The 6000-nt window shown below is 38.7% G+C and overlaps 1 long non-coding RNA gene across 1 annotated transcript in view; it reads right to left on the bottom strand.

Moving 5' to 3' along the window:
• Positions 1-1983: 1983 nt before the first annotated feature.
• The window catches only part of LOC118004482, a 41270-nt gene continuing 37253 nt past the window's right edge, over positions 1984-6000 (bottom strand). Inside the window, exon 2 of the long non-coding RNA XR_004677597.1 lies at positions 1984-2028. This is a non-coding gene — a long non-coding RNA (uncharacterized LOC118004482). The remainder of the gene's footprint in view (positions 2029-6000) is intronic.

Here is a 6000-nt window from a genome sequence, read left to right as displayed (position 1 = left end):
TTACAACATGGACTTTGCACAGACACAACCAGAGCCTTCCTTCTACACCTAGACCTGCACACGTGAGGTTGGGGTAAGTTCCTTGCCTACCCAAGCCTCAGCTTTCTCATCTATAAACTTAGAATATCACACCATTACATTTCTCCCAGAGTTTTGTATATACGGATATATTTTCTTTTATAGATTGGAACCCTGTTGTGATACTTCCCTTGTGAACTTTGTTATGAGGCTATGGAATTAGCAAACGACCCAGTGATGAGATCTCTGATTCTTCCTCTTTTGCTTCATTCCAGTCTGTAGTCTGCAATGGGTTTTCAATCTATTTATTCACCTTTTTATCCCTCATTCAATAAACACCGAGAGCTTACTATGTGACAAGATCTCCACTGCAAGAGAAATCAGCCTCTGTATTTTATTATAGATGGTTTCATGAAATATTATGTTATGATAAATTACTATAGTAATATAGCAAACTTAGAAAATATTACAGTTCATGTAACTTATAGGAATTAAGAATAAGTTTTGACAATGTTACATATCCTCTAGAAAATAGTTATATGCAAATTCTTTTCACAGGAGTTATTATATAAATTAAATAAATCTAAGGTGTATATGAGGATAATCCAAGGAAAGGGATTTAGAAACGGAAACAACTTTAAAAATTATTGTATTTGTGACTCAGTATTGAATTATCTTTCAGAGTAGTTTTTTTTTAAGATTTTATTTATTTATTTGAGAGAGAGAGAGCAGGGGGAGGAGCAGAGGGAGAGGGACATGCAGACTCCATGCTGAGCAAGAAGCCTGATGCGGGGCTTGATCCCACGACCCTGAGCCAAAATCAAGAGTCGGAGGCTTAACTGACTGAGTCACCCAGGCACCCCTCAGAATAGGGTTTAATATCTAGAGTGATTTAAAAATAGGCCACAATTGGAAGCAATTAAGAAACTGTTCTTCTGTTTTTACTTTATTTTCCTTAAGAGTCATAAGCCATTGGCTATTTCTACTCATGGAAAACAATTGATTTTCACAACACATATATGTATATATTTCTGTGATGTTCTAAGACATTTCCTTTAATCATTATAAACATAATCCATTTTAACAGTAATTGAGTGTTTTGAATGTATGGCAACAGCAAACTAGAATGATGAAAGTACGAGTATAGAAGGAATTGGCAAACTACTGCTTGTGGACCAATCCAGCCCAATATTTGTTTTTGTAAATAAAGTTTTATTGAACACAGCCAGGTCTGTTTGTTTACATATAATCTATGGCTGTTCATGTGATACGTTGGCAGGGTTGAGTAGCTGTGTTAGAAATGGTAGGGTCTACAAAACCTAAAATATTTTCTATCTAATCTTTTACAGACAAGGTTCGTGTACTCTTGCTTCATAGAAAAGGCATTATAGAATTTCCATGCCAATTTTGAGTACTGACACAAAAATCAAAAAGGAATTAAAGGAGATATTTAGTTGTATATTTATTTCCCTTTAGATTTGTGCCCAATGCATATCAGTGGTAGGACACATGCTACACATTTGAGTAGACAAATTCTCTAACAAGCGGTCCTTGCTGGGCTAATGGGCCATGCTGTTTCCCCACTGATACAATAAAAATTCCAAGTGTTGTCCCGTCCACGGAACAAATGCCCACAAGAACTGCATAATCGTCCTTTCTTTTAGGAGCTGGGGATTATAGTTTGTGTCTATTTTTTGTTGTTGTTGGAAATACTGTGACATCCTATAGTTCTGTAAACACTACAGCTTGTTTCATTGAAAATGACCATTACAAGTAAAATAGAAAAAAAGAATTATTACCTGTATGCTGTTCTTCAATCCAGACTTGTAAATACATGAAGAGGAGAAGCCCTGCTACTCCAAAAATGAGCACCGAGAGGAAGACTTGTTTGGGGTTCATGACCATTTCAGATGGCTGCCTTTCTCCTCATTTCTGAAGACCACATGATTTGTTTTTCCGTAGAGCTTTGGTCCTGTCTTGTTCTATTAAGCACTCCTTCCATGAAGTAACCTAGAATTTTTTAAAAATCCACATTGTACCTTGCTGATGACATTTCTTTCCCAATACAACATAAATATGCAGCATATCAATGCTAGTGAAGACGTAGGTGAACTGGAACACTCTGAAGACAGAAGGGACTGTAGGAGATTGTCCCTAGAATGGCAATTTTCTATCATAAACTTAGGAATGTATTATCCTACCATTAATAAGTAACACCCTCACATTTAATTAGGTGCAATATAGCCAGACTTAAGCCACCCTATGCTGGAAAGAGTAAAGCAGGTTCGGGTTACTTTAAATGATTGCGAGGGGAAAGAAGACTATCAGAGTAGATTGTTGAAGGAGTTTTGAAAAACATGTTTATAGAATAAAGGGGGAAAATCACTTCCTGACTGAAAAATATATAAAAATGGAGGGTTCAATCTATCATTTCCCTCTCATGTAAAAGTAATAGATTTCTCCAACTGAAAGGGTACATTTACAATCCCTCCAATGCACAAAAGGATAAATATTAAAAGGTCAGATTTAAAGGGCTTCTCCCATAAGAACATGGGAGTACAGAAATCAACCTCAGATTACAGAAAACTACCTCCGTAATGAAAGGCTTAAAGAAATATTGAAATGACTTTGTTTTAGAACAATCTCATTTAGTGTAATCTTACCCTTTTACTTTTTGTAAGTCACATCCACGTTCGAGAATCTAATGAAAATGCAAACCCTCTTAGACAAATATAAACACACACAAAATCTTGCATAAAGAGCAGGATGCTTAGCTATTGTCACTGGAACCCAAGTTAAGAAGCCCTGCTTCCCATGAACTGCCACGCAAATACACAGTCACCTGCATGGTGAGCTCACATAGTCCTGCTAATGAGGCCAAGGTCATGGCTTTTATCTAACACAGGCCAAAGACCTTGGCTCTGTTCTTTGGCCACAGACCACACCTCCTTTTTGGATGAGCTGAATGTTTTCTCACTGTGAGGACATCACATGCACTGCTGTGTCTAAAAATGATCTCTCTTTTTTCTCCAAATGTGCGTCAAAAACTTCTGGGAGAATATTGATTTAGCCTTTTTAAGAGGTGTTTGGTGAGGGCCCCTGAGTGACTCAGTCGGTTGAGCATCTGCCTTCGTCTCAGGTCATGATCCCAGGGTCCTGAGATGAATCCCGCATCGGGCTCCCTGCTCAGCAGAGAGTCTGCTTTTCCCTCTCCCTTTGCCCCTCTACACACTTGTGCTTTTTCTCTCAAATAAATAAACTAAATCTTAAAAAAAAAAAAAAAAAAACACAAATCCAACAAAGAGTTAAAAGTGTGTATGCAGAACAACAAAAGAAGTCATGATATAAATACATTTTTTCTTTATATTTTAATTATTACCCAGAAGGGGCCAGAGAAGAGCAGTGATTGTTAGAATTACCTGAGGAGTTTTCTAGAATCCACTTGTCTGAGTCACCTGAGGAAGGGGCCACAGTTTTTCATGAGGGCTTTTGAGCATTTCAAGCATTTTCTTGATTTTGCTAGTAGAGTAAGTTTTTAAATAAGTAGAAGAACTGAGAGTATCATCATACTGTTATTTGATGGGTGGTGCTTTGCTCTTATATTGATTCAAAGCTAAAATCTTATGGGCTTTCCAAACATATGCGACAAAGAACAGTTCCTGAGAGAGAGCTGCAATATGAGGTGTTCCAAGATTGGGTCCCTCAAGGGAAACTACAAGAAGCCAGCTTTCTCTTGTCTTGATGGTGCAGTTAAACAACGAACAGACATAATTCCTGGGTGCACAGGAAGATTCAGTTAGGAGAAACCAGTTAAACAAAATCCAGTACTAACAGAGAAATAGCTGTTTACAAGAAGAAAGAGACTTTTACAATCTGTCTACATAATTAAAATTTATCTCAGAAGAAAGAGGATAGAAGAAAATGCATAAATCAGAACAGAGCCACGAACCTGTGGGAATAGTAGATGTGAAAAGCCAGAAGAGAGACTCCTTGAGGGTTTGCAGAGGAAAATTATTACCTACGATGCTGGAAAGAGATGAAGAATTTGCCCTTCCTTTCTTCAGGAGATGTTGCTCTACTCTGACATATCCTCCTGGGTAAGAAGTCAGGAGAAAAGCCGTAATTGTTATTATGGCAGATGTGAGTAGGATTGAGTGATTAAAGCCACAAGGCAGAAAGGCAATCTGGTGTAAAACGAAGAGATACGTTTGATTTTCTCCCATCTCAGTCCATTAACCCAACGTTGGCATTAGGAAATGGCTCTCATTAAACAAAGGTGAGGCAGGAGGAGCAGTATTGCTTTAAGCAAACCTGAAGGTCAGTTGTGATGGGAAAACACACCTATTTGGAGATCATACATCTACCTCTACGCCTGCAGGAAAAGTGCAGACTACTGGAGATTGAAATTACTTGGAATAATGCTGTTTTATGTACAAGCATTATACATTTCCATGGTCAGAGGCTTCCTGTATTGCATTCAACTCCTTCCTCTCCCCAGTCATAAACACAGTACCTTGAACCTAACCGGTACTCAACAGTGTGCATTGCACTGAACTGAATTCAGAGCTCCAATAACAAAATACAGGCAAAGTAACTAATTTTCTAGTTGTACTTGTAAATCCTTAGTCCTAACTTCCAAATGGAGAAATATGGACTATTAAAATCCTGAAAGAGGAATCTATGTGGCTTTGTTAGAAAAAATACGTATTTATTTTATTCGCATATCCTCTTGATTTATCCCAAACTAACACAAAAAGATATGTAAAAACAATTGTTTCACTACATTATCTCTTTTCCAACGCTTTAAAATCATTCAAGATGTTCGACATCATTAATCCTCAGGGAAAAGCAAATCAAAACCACAATGAGATATCATGTCAAGCCTGTTAGAATGGCCACCATTAAAAAGACAAGAGATAACAAATGCAGGCATGGATGGGGAGACAAGGGATCTGTCCACACTGTTGGTGGGACAGTAAACTGGTGCAGCCACTTAAGGAAAACTGCATGGAGGCTCCTCAAACAATTAAAAACAGAACTACCCCATGATCCCACAATTCCACTTCTGGGTAAATGAAAAAACTTTGTCAAAGAGACATCTGTACCCCCACGTTCATAGCAGTGTTATTTACAATAGCCAAGACATGGAAATAACCTCTGTCCACTGATGGATGAATGGATTAAAAATATTACAGCATATTCTTATTATTCTTTTTAAAAAAGATTTTATTTATTTATTTGACAGAGAGAGCGAGCGCGCACGCAAAAACAGGGGGAGCGACAGGCAGAGGGAGAGGGAGAAGCAGGCTCCCCGCGGAGCAGTGAGCCCGATGCGGGACTCCCGGGGCTTGATGCGGGGCTCCTGGGGCTCGATCCCAGGACTCTGGGATCATGACCTTGGCTGAAGGCAGGCACTTAACCGACTAAGCCACCCAGGTGCCCCTATTCTTATTATTCTTAAGGTGCTGTGCATCTTAAACCTACACAGTGCTGTATGTTAGTTATGTCTCAATAAAACTCGACAAATTATTTTAAATAACCCTGGTTTCCAATAGAAGAATTTTAGGACTTTAGTGTGCTAATTATTAGATGGAGGCAATTTATTTTTTTATTTTTAAAATTTTTTTTAGAGATTTATTTATTTATTTGGAGAGAGAGAGAGCACCAGTGGAGGGGAGGGGCAGAGGGAAAGAGAGAATTTCACACTTAACACGGGGCTCAATCGCACAACCCTGAGATCATGGCCTGAGCTGAAATCAAGAGTTGGACACTTAACTGACTGAGCCACTGGGGTGCCCCTAGAGGCAATTTATTTAAAAGGAAATTATGAGTTGTCCAGTTGGGCAGAAGTCTACGATTTTAGGGAGGGAGTGATGAAATGTAGAGAGGACGGTTTGGAACAAGTTGGCATAGATCAGTTTGGTGTAGAAGAACCCCAGAGTCAGGAGATCATCCGTCCTTACCCTCCACCTTAGTAGGACC

The sequence above is a fragment of the Mirounga leonina genome, unplaced genomic scaffold (assembly GCF_011800145.1).
Source record: "Mirounga leonina isolate KUSES-001 unplaced genomic scaffold, KU_Mleo_1.0 Mir_93, whole genome shotgun sequence".
Taxonomy (NCBI): Eukaryota; Metazoa; Chordata; class Mammalia; order Carnivora; family Phocidae; genus Mirounga; species Mirounga leonina.
Note: the sequence above shows the minus strand (reverse complement) of the source record. Positions and strands in the feature narration are given on the sequence as shown.